General features: G+C 38.6%; 1 long non-coding RNA gene across 2 annotated transcripts; it reads right to left on the bottom strand.

Annotated features, from left to right (window-relative positions):
- Window positions 1–12640: 12640 nt before the first annotated feature.
- On the bottom strand, window positions 12641–21990 carry LOC125405471 (uncharacterized). Of its 2 annotated transcripts, XR_015003851.2 has the most exons (5): window positions 21914–21990; window positions 19746–19821; window positions 19562–19655; window positions 17614–17775; window positions 12641–16825 (listed from the first exon to the last, which is right to left on the bottom strand). It is a non-coding gene; the product is annotated as an uncharacterized LOC125405471 (long non-coding RNA). The 2 variants fall into 2 exon arrangements; XR_015003850.2 differs by having other exon boundaries at window positions 12641–17775.
- Between the last annotated feature and the right edge of the window lie 375 nt (window positions 21991–22365).

The following is a 22365-nucleotide window of genomic DNA, read 5'->3' on the forward strand; positions in this document are numbered from 1 at the left end:
TCTGAGGTTTCAAGGTCCCCGCCACCACCAAGAAGCCTGCCACCAGTGGCTCATAAACACTATTTACGTATTTGGTGGCAGGACTGCTTTAAAGAGTTCCGAAGCTTTTGTGGCTAAAGCTGAGTCAGGAAGCCTCTCTTAAAGGAGCCACACCTCTGCTTATCACCACCAAACAGAACCTACTGGAGACAAGATGGTTATCAAGAAGCTATGCTTTACTCTGTTCTTGTCTGTCTAGAATCTTTTTGCTGTTGTTATTGTTGTTTGTTTGTTTGTTGTTTAAAACTTTCTCAGGCTTTATGTGGAATTTCTTGCCAAACATTTGGGTGCCATTTGTAGACAGAAGTTTCCACTGTGCCTGGTCCCACAGATACTCTAGGCCTTAATCAAACTTGGTGGTCCCAGTGTTGCAAAGGAGACTTAAGATTGATTGCCCAGGCAGCCAGATATCTCTGTCATTTCTTGCACCTTTTGGATGTCACTTGCTTATACTTCCTGTTTACTCAGGTAATATTATTTTCCTTCTCAGGTCTTCAATGGGGTTGAAGATGAGATTGTCACATCTACCTCCCCCTTGTAACTTAGCTTAGACAGTTTAGTATAAGATTTAGTCTCCTTAGAATAGGACAGTTCTTGAAATAATCTGTGTTATTTGGTAATTACCCAAGACTGGACATTTAACATATATTTCTTACTTTATGTTGTTCACGTGAGTTCTAATTTTGTGTATGTTTTTGCCTTTTCATTTTCATGAACAATACTTGATATTTGTTCTTAGTGTATATAGTTTTGTATTGAGTGTAGAACTTTCTTATTTAGACAAAAGGGGGGAGGAGTTGTGGGAATTCAGTCACTAGTCTCTTGGGTATCAGCCCATTAGGGTATGGTCTGAGGTACTATAAGCACAGATAGGAAACATGCTCACACTCTATTGGTTGGTGGTCAGAGTTTGGTTCACAGCTTCCAGCACCCACAGATGACCATGGCTCTCTACCCTTATTGATAGTTTTTTCCCCAAATAAATACTTGTTATCTTTTATTCTTGGCTTTTGCGGACCTCCTTAATTATGCCTACATGGAGCTGCTCCTTTGACACAACTAGGCATTTAATACTGTCCAACTTTCAAATCACCCATTCAAGCAAAACTGTTCATTCCTCAATCTCTTTTTTTCTTTCCCTAGAGAAATTAGCCATGTCCTCAAGACATGTGTTCTGAAATCCGAAGGTTTCAAGCAACCCTTAGATATTTCTATGACAACACCTTAGAATATTTGACTTTAGGAGTGGTGCTTGATTCTGAAAGATCACTCCCTGAAGTCCAGGGAACCTACTTTAAGAGATGAATATGCTAGGAATCCAGTTCTTTGCCAGGTCATTCTTTGTGATCCAAGGAAAAAATACACAAGATTGCCAGTGTCATGACTAAGGAAAAAATGAGCCATGACATATAGGAGAGAAAGCAAAACAGAATTTTTTACATGTTTGTGATCCCCTCCAGAGAAAAAGACAAACTGAACAGACAATAAATGTAGGCTGTACAAAGCCCAACCTGGGGTGGGTAGACAAAGGGATACACAGACTCCTCTCACACATTTAAACCACAATCCAGCTACTTGATTATTTAACTCATGTGGGAGCCATTCTGAGGCCATGGTCTACAATGGTGAACATTTTATAGGGCCCTCAATGAAGATATCAGCTTGATATATATCAGCTCCTTATTTAGAAAATGCCTTGAATCCTCTTTCATAGGTTTAATCTTCACGGATCATTGAAAGATTACAGATTGCAGCTTTTCCCAAAGGATACTGGTGACAACCAGAAATAAGGTCACTGCTAAAGTAATCTGGGGCTTATTGGATTTATAAAGTTCTTTTCCAGGGATATTTATAAGAGAAATGTAATTTTAGAAAAAAAAACCTGTTGTAAATAGATGAAAATTCTTTCAGGTTTTTACATCTTCATTACAACAAAGGTATCAGATCCACATGGAGAACCTTGAATTCTAGCTTTAACTGTTTTCCCATCAAAACTTTCCAACCACAGTATTCCACAGAATGACTAGGTGTTTCTAGGGCTTTTTTGTTTTGTGGCTTCCTGATCTACAGTAGGTGTTGTATATAAATATGCAGTGTTCATCCACCTCCCTTATGAAAACAGGCTTTCCTGCTTTTTGGGCCATACATTCTGCTAGATTTTTCCATAGGGGACAAAATTTATGTTGAAAGCTGATCCAAGTTTAACTTGCTAAGATTTCAAAAGTAGCAGAAGTGCCTATTGTAATCCTGGTTTTTGTTAGTTGAGCTGAATAGAGATAAAATCATATGGCAACAATATACTAATGACCAGAATATGAGCATATATAAAGAAATCAACTTAGAAAACAGTGCAATGCATACTATTTTCATGACTTTCTGCATAGTAATTTATAGTTACATTCATTCTCATACTTCAAAATGTCTTCAAAATATACTTTAGAAACGTGCCTTTGATATTTCTTTCTAGTCTCGGGCTTGCTTTCAAAGCATATTCATTAAACACAAATTTTGAAATGAGTTCTTCTAGGACCATTTATTATTCTATGTTGCCCTATTTCATAGTTAAACTACAGCTTAAGTTAGACATGGTTCAAACCTTTGGTAAGTTTTGTTATCTTGCTTCTGTTTCTTTTTATCATACACTCTTCTCTTCCTATTTTTCCTCCTTCTTCATTTCATTTACATTAGGGACAAGCAGATAGCACACACACAAAAACTCCATGCTAAGGAGCTTTCATCTTTTCAACTCCCAACAAACACTGTGATCTAGCAACAGTGACATGAAGATGATTAGAATAAATTTATTCACCAAATAAGATTTATCACCAAGGTCTGTAGTCAAGATTTGGTGGCCAACAGCATTGGGGAGAAGAGCACATTCCCTGTTTAAAAATATTTTAAGTGAGGCTATGGGGAAAGAGAGGAGGTGAACTGATAAAACTCCTCCACCACTTCCTTCCCCTTATACATGAGAGTTACCTTGCTCAATGCATGTTCATAGATGAAGATGGACATTGCAGGGAATATACTTTTTACCTTTAATTTTTTTATTAGTTTTTGAGATTTCATCTTAATTACCATATTTCTAGCCTCAAATAGAAGGTATTTCTATTTTAAATACTTTTCTTTTCCACCCTACAACCCCCCCCCCATGTAACCCTCCCCACTCTCCTTGAAATTCATGGCTTCTTTTCTCATGAGTTGTAATGGTACACATATATGTATTTGTATATACATATATATTCTTATTATAATGTTTTGAGTCGATATAATGCTACTTGTATGTGTGTTTGGAGGCCGACAATTCGGCATTGGGCCAACAATTGATGTGCTCTTCCTGGGGAGGAACCACCTCTCCCATCCCCAGCTTTGCTCAGTCGCCTGTAGTTCTTTGTGTAGAATTGAGGTTTTTTTCTCTGTGCTGTTTGTCTTGTTCATTGGTGCCCTGTCTTTCTCATATTTGGGCAGTCATTTCCATGAAATTTTATGGCTATAGCTTCTGGCATTACTAGGAGACACTCTCACAGCAAACACCATAATCTTCTGGGCCTTAAAAATCTTTCAACTTCTTCTGCAATGTTCGCTGAGCCTTATGTGTGCGAGCGCCTTCTGGTCCCATAAATGCTAGTCCCTGTCCCTGATGAAAGGGTGCTAATGTCAGCTCCAACCCAGGGACCTCTGGGCCCTGTTTCTGAAGTGCATAATGTCTTCTGTAATTGGACTTACCCTCCACCTCTGGTGATAGCAAAGAGTAACAGCAGCAGGCTGTATGTTTTGGGCATCTCTTGGAAAGCTCTGACCAACAACTCAAGAAGGGGCTTTTCTCTCTTTGAGGCTACTGTGAACAGGAATGTGTTTATGATCTCCTTCTCTGTGCGTTTGTTGGTGATGGATAGAATAGCTGTTGATTTACACAAGTTGAGTCTGTATCCTACTGCACTGCTGGTTTTTTTTTAATCATTTCTATAAGTTTTCTGGTGGAATTCTTGGGATCTCCAATGTACAGTATATCATCTGTAAATCTGTAAAGTTTGATTTCTTCTCTTCCTATTTGTATCCTTTAATTTCTTCTCTTCCCTGACTACTCCAGCTAGAGCTTCAAACACAGTGTTAAAGAGGAGTGGGTCTAATGTCCACCCCTGTCTCACTCCTGGCTTAGGGGATCACTTCCTGATTTTACTCCATTCAGAATGGCATTGGCTGTGGGTTTCTTGTACACAGCTTTTACTATGTTAAAATTTGTTCCCATTAGCCATAAATTCTCTAGAACTTTTATCATCAAGACATGGTGGATTTTGTTAAAGGCTTTCTCTGCATCCACTGAGATGATCACTTCCAAGGATAATGAAGAATTTTTGAGGTATTTCTTAGCCATTTTTTTCTTTCTTTGAAAATATTCTTTTGAGATTTCAGGCCCATTCTTTTAATGGGTCAAATTGCTTTCTTTGATTTTTTTTTAGTTTTTTTTGTGTATTCTGAATATTAATCTTCTATAATATGTAAGATGACAAAGATTCTTTCCCATTCTGTGACCTTCCTCTAAATCCAGTTGTTTGTTATGGTATATAATCTATTTTATGTATGTCTATATTATTTGTAGGTATTGAACTGAGCATTTTTAAGTTTCTGTTTATCAGGGATATTGGCCTGCAGTTTTTGTCATTGTTGTTGTGGCTTTAACTTGTTTTGGTATTTGAGTGATATTGGTGTCAATTTTTAGTGTTATTGCATTTTGGTCATTTAAGATGATACTAGGAGTGATTGTAATCTTTTTGAACTTGAAAATATTTATTTTATGCCCCATGTTGTCCCTGTGCTGATAAGAAGAATGTGTGTCCTCTGGTGTTTGCTAAACTATCATGGATATATCTGTTTAATATTCATCAATGCCATTAATACATTAATTAATGAATACATTTATCCAAATTAATATACATTAATGTCCATTAATCCATTAATATCCATTAGTGTCAATTAACTCTGATCTTTCTCTATTTTTCGTCCTATGACCTGTCTGTTCGAGAAAGTGGGTGTGATGGATATTTTCAATTGTCAACTACATCTGGAATTAGCTAAACCCAAGCAACTCGATATACCTCAGTTAGATCATTTTAAGTAGAAACACCTACTTTCAATTTGGATCTTTTGAGATGGGAAAATCCACACTTCATCTAAGATACACCTATATATGTTTTCAATGTTCATTGAGCCTTAGGTGTGGGAGCGCCTTTTGGTACCATGAAAGCTAGTCCTTGAGGAGAGGGTGTTTATGTCAGTTCCAGTCAGGGGCTTCTGGACCCTGTTTGTTATTTTTGGGAATAACAAAGAGTAACTGCAGTAGGCTGTATGTTTCAGGCATCTTTTGGAAAGCTCTGACCAACAACTCAAAAAAGGGTGTTCCTTTCTTTGAGGCTACTGTGAACAGGGGTATGACTACAATCTCATTCTCTGTGTTTGTTGGTGGTGGATATAAAAACTACTGGTTTATGCAAGTTGATTCTGTATCCTACCATACTGCTGTTTTAAAAAAATCATTTCTATGAGTTTTCTGGTAGAGTTCTTGGGATCTTCAATGTACAGTATTATAAATACTTATCTATAAATCAGGATAGTTTGACTTCTTCTTTTCTTATTTCTATCCTTTAATTTCCTTCTCTTGCCTGACTTCTCCAACTAGATCTTCAAAGACAGTATTGAAAAGGAGTGAGTCTTATGCCTATCCCTGTCTCATTCCCAGCTTTAGTGGGAGCCTGTTTCCGGCAACCTGTATAAAGGGCATGGAAGGACGCTTGCTCTCTCTCTCTTGCTGGCAAGTCAATTCCTTCACTGGCATTAGTGCCTATTTCTTTGGAATTCTGACTTATTATGAAGACAAGTTGAAACATCCAGACTCATTGATTAAACATCATATTCTTGGACCTCCCATTGCTAAACAACCATTGTTGGACTAGCTGAACCACAGTCTATAAGCCATTCTAAATAAAGCCATTACAAATAAATAAGTTCTTCTATATAAATCCTATATATGTGTATGTGTGCATGTATTGTATACATATGTATGTATTAATTCTACAAGTTCTGCTCCTTTAGCAATCCCCTAACTAATACAAAGTGTGTATTTTTAGAAACATAAGAGGTGAAGATAACTCTGCAGTTTTTATATTATCTCTAAAACTACAGAGAACTTTGCTGTGGACCTTAGCTATGGCCTCCACATACAGCTTGACCCATTTCTCACCATTGATTCTTTGATATTGTCAATGTGCTTTTCGGTGTTCTTTCCTAGTAAAAGGATGCAACATATACATGCTACCATAAGATAGAGTTTTTCGATGAGCTATGTCCCAACATCACCTTTATGTTGCTTTTGCACAAGATTCTTCATCTAAGCCCTCAAAACATGATCATAGTATCAGTAAGTACTTGGGAGAGAGAAGAAGGCACTTGGCATTTGTCCTTCTACCCTTAGTTGCTCACAAGTTCTAATTACAAGTTCAGGAGCTATGTTTTGCAGACTATCTTGTATTTCCTGTTCTTCACCAATTAGCCTCCTGCATAGTTGGTACTCTAAGATCTGGGAAGAATGACTACAAGAAGCCATTTTATTTCTATCCTGCAGGAAGATGTGTACTTTACAGAGAGGGGCTAAGCAGTGACCTGCTTGCATTTTATTTACATTATGGCAGTTTGTATGGATGATGGCTCCCATAAACCCATAGATTTGAATGCTTGGTCTCAAGTAGATGGAACTGTTTAGGAATGATTAGGAGGTGTGATACTGGGGCAGGGGTTCCTGAGGTTTCAAACACCCAGCCATTTCCAGTAAGCTAGTGATCTCTCTCTGCCTCATGGTTATTATTTCAAGATGTGAACACTCATCTACGGCTTCAGTGCCCGCCTGCCTGCCTGCTCTCATTTTTTCCTACCATGATGGCCATTGACGCATTTTGTGAAACTGTAAGTCCCAACAATATGCTCTTTCTTCTATAAGTTGCCTTGCTCATGGCATCTCATTATGGCAACAGAAAAGTAACTAAGATAGGAGTTGGTACCAGAGAGTGGACTATTGCCATGATAGGCATGACTATACTGAGTTTTTGTTTGCTTGTTTGTTTGGTTTTTTTGTTGAGGATTCTGGAAGGCTTTGGACTAGGAGAACAGATGTAACCTGAGCTTAATGGGCCATTCTGGTTGGGGCACAGAAAACAGTAATAGCAGCTGGGCTAGAGACCACTCTTTATTTTGGGGGAGGGAAAAGGTGGCTGGGATTTTGTGTTTGTGTGTTTGTGTGTGTTTGTGTGTGTTTTCCCTTATCCAAATAATCTGCCTGAGGCTACATTGAAGAGTTTTGACCAATTTTATTGTTCAAAGAGATTTCAATATAGCCTGATGCTGACTCCATTGTGCAGTTACTGGTAATCATTCTTATGCAGATATACATTGAAAAGGAGCAAGTAGGGCAAAAAGAAGCACAAAGTATACAATTTGAGCAGAAAAAGAACAACAGAAAATTTAATGTTGAGCTATAGTCTGTGCTGAAAGAAATAATGAATAATGTAATAAAGTGTATGGCAACCTAATGGCAGGACTCTTCCCAGCTATTCCTGAAAGTTGTCGACCAAAAAGACCCAAGGAAAAGTGAAACAAGGAGGGAAAGTTGATGTAAATGTAATCCAAGGAGAGGGTCAGGTTCCACTCCCAGCAGGCAACATGAATTTGGCTACACCATTCACATGGTGCTAGCTTTGGAGTCGTGAAGGATGCAGGAGGAGGAGAACCTTTTGAGGCAGGTTTGTGGCATCTGCTTGGAGGCCCAGAGAGGCCACGACATGGAACTGTGAGGTGAAACTTGGATGGCACTGGAGACCCAGGATGATAAAGCTGACCCAGCTGTAGGATGCCTGCCAGGGAGAACCACATACAGGAAATGCCACCAGGCCTAGAGAGAGTGTGTCACAGTCAGGAAAGCAGACAGGAAAGAGGCATCTAGGCCCTTTGGCCTCAAAAATGGAGGGAACTACAGAATTTGTTTTGTTTTTGGTTTTGGGTTTTTTGGGGTTTTTTTTGGTTTTTTTTTTTTTTTTTTTTTTGGTCTGTTTGTTTTCATGGTGGGTTTTAGTCTTGCTTTGGGCCAATATTTTCTGATTATATCTCCATTCCTCCATTTTTGAATAATAAAGTCTATTCCGGGCCACTGTATGTTGGAGGCATATAATTTGCTCTTTGATGTTATAAGAAGATGCCTTGAGTCTCAGAGGAGACTTTGGACTTTGAAGTTGCATTGAGACCTTGAAGACGATGGAGACACCTGAAGCTGTGATAGAGCATGTTTCATCATTAGGTGGCTATAACCTATTTGGGGCCACAGTGGGATGTGGGGTTTTGAATGGGAGTGAGCTCCATAGACTTATGTATTTGAATGCCCGGTTCCCTGTTGTGGAGCCATTTGTGAAGGCTTAGAAGGTGTGGTATTGTTGGTATGTCACCAGAGATGAACTTCATGGTTTCAAAAGCTCATGCCATTCCCAGTGAGTTCTTTCTCTCTGCCTTGCAGTTATTGTCTCAAGGTACAGGGTCTCATCTATTGCTCTAGTGTCCTGCCTACTGCCATGTTCTCTGCCATGATGGTCATAAGCTCGCCCTCTGAAACTCTAAGCCTCAATAAACTCTATCGATAAGTTGTTTTGGTCAAGGTGTCTCATTATAGCACTAGGAAAGTAGCTAAGACACCTTGGTTAGAGATGAGTGGGGGGCTGTGAAATTGTCAAGGTTGTCTGAGGTTTGAAGCTCCACGTGATAGTTGCTGACCCTGTCCATGCCTTTCCATACTTTCAAAACTCTTAATTCCCTATTTTATACCATTTTTGTTCTAAACACATAAAAAACGCCTTTTGTATTTATGACTGAACCTTTTCTATATTGTACATGATATAAATTCTCTTCTAATAAGGTTCCTAAATCACAAGGTAAAAATGGAGGCTCTACATGCTTTGCTGCAAACCTTCCCTGTCTGCTTCCGTGCAGCCTTCTCTGCATCCGATCCTTCACAAAATCCAAACTTCTGAACTCTTTCAGTGGCAGTAGCATGAAGGAAGCAGTTTTTCACTTTCATTGTTAATTTCCTTTTATATTGCTTTTTTAACCATATTTGTCTCCTTAGTATCTCCCATTATACTGTAAGCCCTGAAACCCAGGCTATTTTTCTTTTGACTTCACGCTAGAGACAACACAGTATGGGATGCAGAATTGGTTTACTAAAAGACAAAAAATGCAAGAGCGCCATGGTTTCATCTTGTGGTCATAAAAGTTATGTATGTTTATTGGGTTACACTTGAAAAGGGATAACATATTTAAACAAGATAAAAACATCCTCAATTCCCTAATTCAGACATGATCACTATTAACAGTACATTCCATTCATGAATAATTGAAAATCATTTGAATTATAATAGAGGTAAGAACAAAGTTTTGCCTATTATTTTTTCTACCAACACCACAAAACAAATATTTTCGCCACCCTGAGAATCCCACAAGCATTGTGGTAACTTTATAGTAGTTGATTATCCAAATGGGGCATTATTTATCTAACTGTTTTCTATTGCTGAATATTTAGGTTGTTTTCTACATATTTCACTCTCAAACATTGCATAACAGTCTTCTCAACACCACAGAAAGTTCCCGGCATATTGTTTCCTTAAATCCTGGGTACTTGGTGGTTATGTATTCAAAATAAATGGTACAAGAGAGTATTTTATGACTGGGGTTTGGGAAAAAAGAGGAAAAAGAAGATTCTTTAATGGTGAGTCCGTGTTTAAATGAACAAGCAAAGAGCCCCGCTGCAGATCCATTTCATCTATGGCACGTAAGTGAAATAACCAAGTGCTATACTTCTTAATGTACTTTATTTCAACGCATGTCGTTTACACAAGCACTCTTGGCCTTGCTGGATTGATTTCTGGCGACACACAGTTCCACATATAGTTTCACTTTACCCTTTGCCCATCAAAGGTAGAGGGCTCTCTTCCACAAAAGTTGATCAGAATCTATTCTTCATTAATATTATCAAGTTAGGAATTCAGGTAGGAAACTTATTTCACCTCTCACTTATTTAAGAACAAATCACTTAAATGCAGTGAAATCCAGATAAAGGGCTATGCTGAAAGCCCCTGGAAGACAAAGAAAGGCAGGCGCTTTGATGTTGTGGCTCCTGATAAACCGTGGGAAGGTGAGCAAGGCAGTGTTGAGATGTGCCGATGTGAAAGTGCTGGGCCCAGATAGAATCACTGGAAACAATAACTTTAGGAAACTGCTCTTAGAACTAAGGCCTACATGAGCAATAAGATGAGATCATGTCTCAGTTGAGGGAGTAGCAGAGGTAGCTGTTTCCAAATTAGCCTCTGGGAAGTCAATTACTGGAATTGGTATTTAGCACACAGGACATTAAGAGGTTTTTTTCTTTTTTGTATTTTTTTTGTTCCTTCTTTTGTATAAAAATGCAATATTGGCACTTGTAATCCATCCATCCATCCATCCATCCATCTATCTATCTATCTATCTATCTATCTATCTATCTATCTATCTATCCATCCATCTATCCATCTATCTATCTATCCATCTATCTATCCATCCATCCATCCATCCATCCATCCATCCATCCATCTATCTATCTATCTATCTATCTATCCATTCATCCATCTATCTATCTATCTATCTATCTATCCATCTATCCATCCATCTATCTATCTATCCATCCATCCATCCATCCATCTATCTATCTATCTATCCATTCATCTATCTATCTATCTATCTATCTATCTATCTATCTATCTATCTATCTATCTATCTATCTATCCATCTATCCATCCATCTATCTATCTATCCATCCATCCATCCATCCATCCATCCATCTATCTATCTATCTATCCATCTATCTATCCATCTATCTATCTATCCATCTATCTATCTATCATCTATCTATCTAGGCATAAATAAAGGTCTTTTGTCTTTTGAAAAAATTAATTTGCTGTGCTGTAACAACCCCTGGAACTTCAGCATTGAGTATGTTCAAAAATAGCTACTTGACAGAAAATTCTAGAGACAGTTTAAAAAGGACCCGTCCTCTAAATCCAAAGGACAAGATTCCTTTAAACGGTGTCACAGGAGAGAACTCTGAAAAAGAACAATGATATAGAATATGTTGGTTTAGGAAACAGAGAAAGAGTTTACCTTACATTCTAGACGGCCGCCTCTCCTGTATAACAGGAGTGATCAAAAGCTAGTCTTCTCACACATGGGGCTCCTGGCACCCCAACCTTTGTGCAGCAAAGGGGACTGGAAAGAAGGTGTCTGTCACAGCTCCTGCTGTGACAAAGGGTTCTGGTGACAACAGCAACTCAACACCATACCGATTCTGCCTGCTACACAGTGCCTTGTGATCCAGGATGATTCAAAGGCAGGTCTCTCAAATAGGCCTGAACAATAGGCCGAAATGAGATGTTCGCTGTTCCTCAACAGTCAGAGACATTTGATCTGATTTTGGCATTGTTTTAAGAATTTTGCATACTTTATTTCATTTAGTATATATGAAAACCATCACAAAATGGTCCTATCATCAACCACAGGTGAAGAAACTAGGAAAACATAAAGTTATATAGACCTCAGGGAATTTCTTTGCAGAGAGCAGAGAATTAACTCTGAGAATCCATTTTTCTAAGATGTAACATAATGCTTTCCCCCTAAAATCCCTCAAATGACTTCCCAATGCTTGTGGCAATTAAATATTCCCTAATCTGTTCTCAAACGTATTCTCTACATTATATTTTTTCATTCAAAAATTAACACTTCCTCTGCTCCTTCCATTCCCCTCCCACTCCCTGACTCAGCCTCCTCCCTCCCTCTCCCTCCTTAAGAGAGAGCAGGGAATCCTACCCTGTGGGAAGTCCAAGGCCCTCCCCTCTCCATCCAGGCCTAGGAATGTGTGCATCCAAATAGACTAGGGTCCCAAAAAGCCAGCACATACAGTAAAAACAAGTACCAGTTCCTTTGTCAATGGCTTCTCAGTCCACCCCCATTGGCAGCCACATTCAGAGAATCCGGTTTCATCACATGCTCGTTCAGTCCTGGTCCAACTGAATTTGGTGAGCTCCCAGTAGATCAGGCACACTGTCTCAGTTGGTGGACCAACCCTTCATGGTCTTGACTTCCTTGCTCATCTTCTCCCTCCTTCTGCTCTTCAACTGGACCTTGGGATCTCAGTCCATTGCTCTGTTGAGGGTCTCTGTCTCTATCTCCATCCATCACCGGACAAAGATTTTATGGTGATATTCGAGATAATCATCAGTGTGATAGTGGGGGAAGGTCAGTTCAGGTGCCCTCTGCTCTGCTGCCCAAGGACCTAGCTGGGGACATCCTCGTGGACCCCTGGGATCCCCTCTAAAGCCAAGTCTCTTGTCAACCCTAAAATGGCCCCCTTAATGTAGATATCTTCTTCCTTGTTCCTATATCTGCCCTTCCTCCATCTCTACCCTCCCACTCCCCCAAGCTCTCCCCAGTCTTTCCCTTCTCCCTTCTCTCTCCCCCTCTTCCATACCCCCATGCTCCCAACTTTTGCCCTGTGATCTTGTTTGCTTCCAATTTCCAGGAGGATCTATATATGTTTTTCTTTGGGTTCATCTTGTTATTTGGCTTCTCTAGGTTTGAGAACTATAGGCTCAATGTCCTTTGTTTATGGCTAGAGTCCACTAATGTGTGAGTACATACCATATTTATCTTTTTGGGTCTGGGTTATCTCACTCAGAATAGTGTTTTCTATTTCCATCCATTTGCATGCAAAATTCAAGATGTCATTGTTTTTTACCGCTGAGTGGAACTTTAATGCATATATATGCCACACTTTCTCCAAAATATATAAAGAACTCAAGAAACTAGACATTAAAAATCTAATTAACCCAATTAAAAAATGGGGGTACTGAACTGAACAGAGAATTCTCAACAGAAGAAGTTCAAATGGCCAAAAGACACTTAAGGTCATGTTCAACTTTCTTAGTGATCAGGGAAATGCAAATCAAAACAGCTTTGAGATACCATCTTACACCTGTCAGAATGGCTAAAATCAAAAACACCAATGATAACCTATGCTGGAGAAGGATGTGGAGTAAGGGGAACACTCATCCATTGCTGGTGGGAATGCAAACTTGTGCAACCGCTTTGGAAATCAGTGTGGCGGTTTCTCAGAAAATTGGGAATCAACCTACCTCAATACCCAGAAATACCACTCTTGGGAATATACCCAAGAGATGCCCAATCATACTACAAAAGCATTTGATCAACTATATTCATAGCAGCACTATTTGTAATAGTCAGAACCTGGAAACAACCTACATGCCCCTCAATAGAAGAATGGGTAAAGAAAGTGTGGAATATATACACATTAGAATACTACCTTATCTTTTCTGCTGCCGAAGTACTATAGTCTAGGCAGCTAGAGTATTCCCTGCTTCTTTAATGTGTTAGACTCCCTGTATTCTCACTTGTCTAATACTTGTATCACTTCTTCACTGTATGGAACATTCCAATTTTAAAATTCAAATTGTACTTAAATGGTCATTTTAGTCATTTCCAAGATCTATATAGATGAATCATTTGTTGGAGAAAACAGTTCTGTTATTTGTTTTCCAATGGCCTTCCCTTCTTGTCATGTTTGACATATATCATATGCCATCATTTGTGATTCTGAATATACCTCTTGAGTGGTATTTACTCAGAAAGGTAATAGCCACACTGTGTTACTATTTTCTTTTAAAATGATTGGTCCATCCATTGCCATGTATGAAATCAGATATATACTTACCAAACTTATGTTGAATTGAGAACTTCAAAAAACATTGACAACATGAATTATTATTTATGTTGTAGCAGAATATTGGGAATATTATTACACATATTCAGTATAGAAAATGCTTAATTCTTTTTTTGGCTTTTTCAAGACAGCATTTCTCTGTAGCTTTGAAGCCTGTCCCGGAACTAGCTCTTGTAGACAAGGCTGGCCTTGAACTCACAGAGATCCACCAAGCCTCTGCCTCCTGAGTGCTGGGATTAAAGGCATGCACCACCACCACCCGACAAAAATGTTTAATTCTTGCAATTCTAGAATATATCTCTGATTAAGAGTTAGTTAACAAGTAGCATCCTATAGTTTCTGGAGTTGCAAAACTGCTACTATAGCTAGGACTGGTCCTAGACCATGTTTGTGATAAAGCATCCTCTGATTTGCCTTACACTGTCCCCTTAAGCTCTTGTTAACTTGGCAGCTGCTTTCACACTGATGGTAGACTATTAGGTCAGAGGAACTGCTTCTGATGAAGGACAAGAACTCATTGTTCACTTTTCCCTACTAGACTTCTGCTTCCCTGTGAGGTTCCCTTCAGTTCTTCATGACTACTCATGAATACTTTATACTTATAAAAACTGTTTTAGGAACACGTGAGAACCAACAGGCCTGGTAAGGTTCCTTCTCTCATGAGATATAGAGAGTTTATATTGCAAAGATTTTTTAAGATCTTGGCTTCTCAACCTTCATTATGATTCCCAATGCTATCAATTGCTAAATCTAGGAATCTAACTTATGATCACAATTGTGAAGATATTAGCTCATATAACCAAGCAATCTTGAACATAAAGAACAAAGAAACGTTGCCTTTCTTGATTTTTATTATATGGGCTGCTTGTTTTCTTGGTGTTTAGTTTTTGAGTAGTGTATTCTAGATACTAACTCTCCATCAGATGTATAAAAGGCTAAGATATTTTTCCCCATTCTGTAGCCTGCCTCTTCACTTGAATGATGGGTCCTCTGCTCTAAGAAGTGTTTTAATTTTGTGAAGTTCCATTTATTAATTGTTAGTCTGAATGTCTATTACAGAGAGATCTTGTTCAGAGTGTCCTTTATTATGCCAATCATTTCAAGTATATTCCTTGCTTTATCCTCCCAGATTCAGGACACTGAGTCTTAGGTTCAAGTTTTTGATCCATTTGGAGCTGCATTCTATGAAAGATGAGAGACAAGGATATCGAAAACCTAAGATTATCAAAACATCAAGGTTTGATACAAACTTTTGATAGAATTGCATAGAAAACACATCGACTAAAGGAACAGAAGAGAGAGCCCAAGAATAAAGCTTTACATCCACAGCCAATTGCTTTCTGATAAAGATACCAAGAATAAACAATAGCGAAATGACAGCCTTTTCAAAAATGGTATTAGAAGGCTCGAGTCTCTATACTCAGGAGAATGAAATTTTCCCTTATCTTATATGCAACAATCTACTCAAAGTGAATGAAAGATTTAAATTTGAGACTAAAATTATGAATATCACTGATCATCAGAGAAATGTAAATTAAACTGTAATGAGATTTCACATAACACATCTCAGGATGAATATTATTAAAATTTAAATAGGTTGATCATAATTCAATGGTATGCTTTGTCATTATCATATACAAAGCTCTAAATTTAACCCTAAGCACTATAAAATAAAAATAAACAAATGAGTAAACAAGTCAATGAATATTCAAGAAACATAAAATGTCTGTGAGGATAAAAGGAAAGTTTTGCATATTGATAAAAATGTAAATGGGTACAGCCATATAGAAAGCAATAAGCAGGTGACTCAAAAGGCTAAAGCTAGAACTACCACATAGTCAGGCAGTCACCCGCTACTGGGTATATATTTTAAAGAAATGAAATCAATATGCAAATAGTAACTCCATTACTATGTTCATTATAGCCCTATTTTCAGTTGCCAAGACATGGAAGCAACCAAAGTGTCTATCAATGGGTACAGATGTAAACTATTATTCAATTATGAAAAGATGAAATTCTGTCATTTATTACAACATGGTTGATACTGGAGATGATTATGTTAAGTGAAATAAGCCAGGTGTAAAATGACATGATTAAGAGTTGTATGTCAGAGAGGAGGAATGGTGGCTATCATAATCTGGGAGATGGAAGGTCTGACTGGGGAGATGCTTGCCAGACACTATAAAATTTCAGTTAGGAGAAGTCCAAGATGTAATGTATATCATGGTGGTTATACAGTATATCGTCAGTAATCTTTTGTGTACTTGAATATTGCTAGAAGAATGGATTTCAAGCAGTTTATCTCATAAGAGTATGAGGAATGCATAATCATAAACTCTAGATATTTCACAGCATGTACATATAACAAAACATCACACGCTAAAATATTACAGATGTCATTTAGTAAATAAGCAAACAAAGAAGAGAGAAGATTTATGAGACACAGTTAATACAGCCGCTGACATGGGTAGAAACAATGAAAGACAGGGAGCCAAGCAATGGAGGAATAGGGAGTTCAGCTGGAATGTAGAGAGGAAAGAGTGTTAGCTCTTTAAAAATACAGGTTGACAAAGTGAAGGAAATTAAAAGTAATAAAATGTGCAGTGCTTCCTTAGCACTGTCTTAAGTATGCTGTGTTTATAATGGAACATTTTGCAGTCGTACCTCCATCTTCTGAGAGACTGAATTACGAAGAATTCACTTAGAGCAGTACATGACAAGACCAGGGTTTGGACCCAAGGGGTAAGTGTGCACAGTGGAACGCCAACATATTCTATATTCCAATCTCCTTTGAGTACCGGCCGCCAGTGGTCATCTTTCTACCTTCTGCTTCCATGTGATAACATCTTCTGATAAATGAGATAATGTAGAATTCATCTTCCTGTGCCTGCCTTATTTCATGTACCACGATGTCTTCAAGGTTCATTTCTGTTGTCAAAAATCGCAGAATTCCATTTATTTTTGTGACCAAATGGTATTAGCATTGCGTGTCTGTACCACATTTCTTTGTGACTAGTGCTGCCACAAGCATGGGTGCTCACATGAACACGGGAATGTCATAGTGAGTCCGTTTACTTTATGTGCTTACCCAGTTAGTCAGATCAATGGATCACACGTGAGTTCTCATTTTAATCTGCCAAAGACCCTAGGTGCTGCTTTCTGTCACACCACACTAATGCACATTTCTACCACCTGTATCTAAGAATTCCATTTTCTGCTCATCCTCACCAACTGAAGTGTTCCAGTTTCGTTTTCTCCTCTGGAGGTTATCAACCTCCTGATACCTCAGGCGAATAAGACGCCAAGTATTTACTGTTTCATATGTCTAGCCACTCAGCCCCACTGCTTGAAAACATTAAGATTTAATACTATATGTAAAACAAATTTCCATGTAAATTTATGCAGAAATTATTAGTAGGATTCCAAGGGGGAAATTATGGTGAATTTTAGAAACTCAGGAGAAGCTGGAGACGTTAAGGACCATACTCACATGGCCAGTGGGCATCAGGGAGGTGTCCTATCAGTTCAGGTCGGGGATTGGACAAAGTTGAAAGATTTTAACATATGGAGACATAATACAGGACAAATGTGGCTACTTAAAAGGACATTATTCTGGAAAAAGAGGATCAGCAAGGAAAAGGTCAGGAAGGTCATCACCAGATGGCAAATATTCAGGGTCTTTGCTGCTATGACACACACGTAACTGAAGACAATACCTGCATGAACAACTTAGGCCTGGCTGCATTGCAGGGCATATTTCCTTTTTCATACAATATTTTCATACAATGTATTCTAATGATGGTTTCACTCCCTCATCTCCTCCCAGATCTTCTACACTTCAGGTCTTCTTCCAGCTCCACACCTTCTTCTCTCTTTGTCTTTGGAAAACAAACAGGAAAAAGGCCACAATAAGACAAAGCAACAAAGAACCTTTGCACAGCCTGCAGTCAGGTTCACATGCTTCTCCCATGGGTCACAGGGAAATGTCTATAACTATTCGCTACACCTCTTACAACAAGCTCTTCTCCTGTAGCCAGTAATTGATGGAAAATGTGAAGTCTGGTCATGTCTTTCTGTGGTTCAGTATCCTTTATCAGTTCCATACTCCGTGTAAAAATAATTCCAAATTCTTAAAATGAAATAAGTGCCCTTTAAATTAATTTTAATTTTCTCATGTCTACTTTTCTAAGATCCATTTTTATGAATTACTACTTTGAACTTCATATCTGGGTAAGAGCTGGTAAATGTACATTTCCTGTTGCCTTGAACTGCTCCATGCCTTCATACCTTTCGCCACGCCAGCATCCCCACTTCTTGTCTAGAGTGGACTGACTCCCATCATTCTTAAGGCTCACATCTCACTACTTCTTAGTCTGTGCTCATGTCTTCTGTGTTAATAAAACATTCCTTCCTTACCTATTCCTTCACTACGGAATGAATGGGGCCAGCATTCTTCTGTCTGTAGTATATATAGTTCTTAGCTCATATTAGATAAAATTCAAATCAGTTGCAAATGGAAAATAGATAGATGAAAAAAGCATTTCCAGAAAGGGTTAAATTAGGAAAGAGTAGAGAAGCAAAAGCTTGAGAATTGAGAAGGGAATGCAGCTTGCATGCTAGCTACTTCAGAGTTGTTGTAGAGCAAAATAAATGCAGGGTAAATACATAAAAATATTAATAACCACTCTTCTGAGCTTCTTTGTAATTATCTGTTTTTAAAAATGACATTTAATATTATGTTTTGTACATGGTAGTCTAGGAGATTTTGACAAGTGTGTATCCTGGGCAGCACAGACATTCATTCAAGTGTGCATCTAATTTTCCTCATCACAGTTTGGAGTCTTAGCTTTTACTGTTGGTCTCTGACCTTGAGACACATGATTTCAAAACGATTAGGTTGGATATTTTACTGGGTAAAAAGAATATTAGGCAAGACACTTTTATGTCAACTTGACATAGGTTTGAGGAAATACCTCCACAAGACCAGTTTGCAGGCAGATCAGTAATTCTTTTTTTTTTTTTTTAATTAGTGATCTCCAGCCAATTGTGGGTAGTGTCATATCTAGGCTGTTAATCCTGGGTTCTATATGAAAGGAGGTTGAGCAAGGCAGTAAGCAGCACCCCTCTGTGGCCTCTGCATCAGCTCCTGCCTCCAGGTTCCAGCCCTAATTAAGTTCCTATCCTGACTTCCTTCGGTGATAGACGATGATGTGGAAGTCTATGCCCAACAAACTGTTTCCTCTCCAACCAGCTTTTGGTTATGGCGTTAAACCATAGCAATAGTAACCCTAACTAAAACAAATGGACATGAACTATACATTTAAAATAGACCGATTATTTCCACACTTACGTACAGTCATCACCACACCAGCTTTTTACCATGGTGACAAATAGTCGGGAGTTCTATTGCTAAACTTTCCTGCACCAGTCAATAAAGCCATCAATAGCAACTATTGGTTATGGCTGGCATCATGCTAATCACATGCATTATTCCACTTCATCACAATAGCTCTATGGTACAAATTAGGAACCGCTAAGGCCACTCACACAGAAAGGCCAGGATTCTGATGGCAGAAACTGTGCTCTTTACTGTGACACTATGCCTTATAACCCTTTATCAATTCCCTTAAAAGACCTGTGCTTAAATGCTATTAACCCACATACCTCCTCCTGCTGCTGCCCAGCTACGGCTATGGCAGGATCTGCTCCACTTCAGGCTCAGGCTCTGGGCATTGACCCTTTTGTCGGAGATTTCTGTCTGTGTGTGAAGTATGTGAAAAAAAAGAGATTCAAAATGCCTTCTTTCTGGACAGAGACACATGAACCAGTTGGGAGGAAATGGGGCTACCTGTTTGACACAGTTCTGCTCATCCGATAACCTACTCCCTTGGAGGGTAGGACTAAAGTCATCCACATTTTCCTTCCTAGAAGGTAAACAGTGGGATGCATGATGTCACAACAAAGAACAACATGTTAAAACCAAGATACGTGTTGACAAAATGACTCCAAGTTTAATGAGACACCCTTTCCCATTTTCTCATTTAATTTTGTTTTCAGAGGAATGTTACATAAAACATGCAACAAACAATAACCCATGGTGTTTTAAAAGGATTTTTCCATGACAGTTGGAAACTGGGAAACCCATTGTCTTTTACCTGCTGACCAGTATTAACTGCAATCAGGTAATCCACCTCCACGGCCACCCATGCCCCCGTACTTATTAAGCACCAATTAGAAGTCCAACATGAATTATCCTGACGTGGATACAAAAGATGGTGGAGACCCAGGATTCAGCTTATCATAAGTGAAGCAGGAAACATTGCAAAACTTAAGTGCAAGAAGCAGCTCTAGCAGACGAAAAGGCAAAGGCATGGATTATGGTAGAAGTGCATTTGCCCTCACTGTCCACAGACTGCTTATTTTTTCTCTAATGATGTGATATGGATTTTGCTCTGAGCAGTCACACATCTTCCTTTTCAATCTATTTAGAGGGAATGATGCCTGAAACAGGAATAGGTGCATAAATGAATTATAGCCAGAAGAGGTTCAGCTTTATTTTTTTGTTTCTACATCCTCAGTAGTTGGAGGCATCCACCTTTACAAATGGACCCATCACTCAGAGGAAACTATTAATCGGTTTTCTCTTAAGCTATGTTGCTACTTGTAACCAAAGGTTTTTCTGCCTGTAGGTAGGTCTTTACAAACCTGTGCTTCTAAATAGGATACAGCAGTGATCCCCGGGGTAAAGCTCTCCCTACAACACCTGGGTACTAACAGATACATTGCAGAAGTTCAAGAAATAGCTGCCCGAGTTAACAGGAATGGGAAAGGCCACCTGATCACCCTCAGCCTTTCTTTGTGCTTAGTGTGTGACTGACAGCTGAGTTTGCTGAAGTAGCAGGCACCAGGAGAGACAAACATTCTCACCAAAGTCTTTGGCAGACAAATCTGCCAGGAGTGGGGAGCTAGAAACTTAAAAAGCCTCAAACTGCTTTGTTTTTTTCCCCAAAACATTTGCTACAGAAGAGTTAAGCCAAAATCCAAGATATTGAATAAGAAATCCTTAACCTCTCCGGAACTTAAATCAGATCTACCCATAAGGGTCTTGCATCAAACAACAATTTGAATAATATGGAAAAGAGGCTATAGAAAATGCCACAGATGAAAGTTAACAAAAGTAGAAACAGAAATTATAAATAATCTTTTGTCTATTAAGTAGATTTGGATCTTATATATAAAATGGTTTTTTCAGCTAAAGCTATAGATCCACCTTGCTTCACCAACAAACCCCTGTGTTCACTCCAGAGAATCCTAACTCATCTGAGGGAGACCCTCACAAGGAAATCTTCCTGCTGTGAATATGGAAGCTTTACTAAAAGGCACTTCTATTGCCCAACCTACAAAGATTTCCCTCTTGGATTTTTGAGCACGAAGATCCTGCATTGAATCTGGCATCCACCAAGAAGGTGGGAGGACATGGCTCTAACTCTCTAAGTCTCCGTCACTCATAGTTTCCATCAACAGCTAACCTGGTTATAGCTCATCACCTTGCACAAGTGCTTCATATTCATAACCATGAATAAGATTCCACTTCAAGCAAATACTTGGATGTTATCAATTGATTTGATGCTGGCAATTGCCCCATATATTTGAGATTGCATGGTTTCTTTTTGGTTATAGGTTTTATGCCGTTTAGCATACATTGTAATTCCCTCACCGCTGATATATGATGCCAGCACTTCCAGGAGACAGTATGACACAATGTAAAAGAATGTGAGCGTTGTCATTCACATACTGACCTGTATGGAAGTTCTTGCTCTGGTTGCCTCAGTTACTTACCTAATCACTTTGAGTCAACTTTGACTAACATATTTTATAAGAATGATTTAGACTCTGAGGGACTCTACCCCACCACAGCTTATAAATCAATAGGAAAAATCCATTTCCTTTCAACCTTGAGAAACATTCCCCCAGTTATTTCTTCTCTGTAAAATAAGAATCCTTATAGTTACTTACTTGCTGAATTCTTCTGACACTTCAAAGGTCCAATTTGCCTGACGTATATTATGTGCTCAGTAAACAGCAATTGCCTGAGAAGATAGAAATCCTCAAGGTCTTTCTCATAAACAGCCCTACACACATGCCTGCATAATTATTGCTATTTCACAGGTACCAGGGATAATTTTTATTTGGCTCTAGTAACCACTATCAACTTTCCCAACAAATATTTTCCTTTTTGCACTTGTATAGGACTGTAAATTAAAGACCATTGCAACCTGCTGACATCCTCACCTAGTCCAGTGCCCAAGATTTTCTAAAGCACATTGAGACTGATCATAATAGCCAGATTCTTTTTCTACTTGGGCCTAATTAGATTTCTAACAAATAAGGACAGAAGTGAAAAGGGTGTTAATTAATTTTTATTGTGTTTCTTTGGTGGATACAGGGATAAAAACACACTCTCATTT

The sequence above is a fragment of the Myodes glareolus genome, chromosome 1 (genome assembly GCF_982192425.1).
Source record: "Myodes glareolus chromosome 1, mMyoGla1.1, whole genome shotgun sequence".
Taxonomy (NCBI): domain Eukaryota; kingdom Metazoa; phylum Chordata; class Mammalia; order Rodentia; family Cricetidae; genus Myodes; species Myodes glareolus.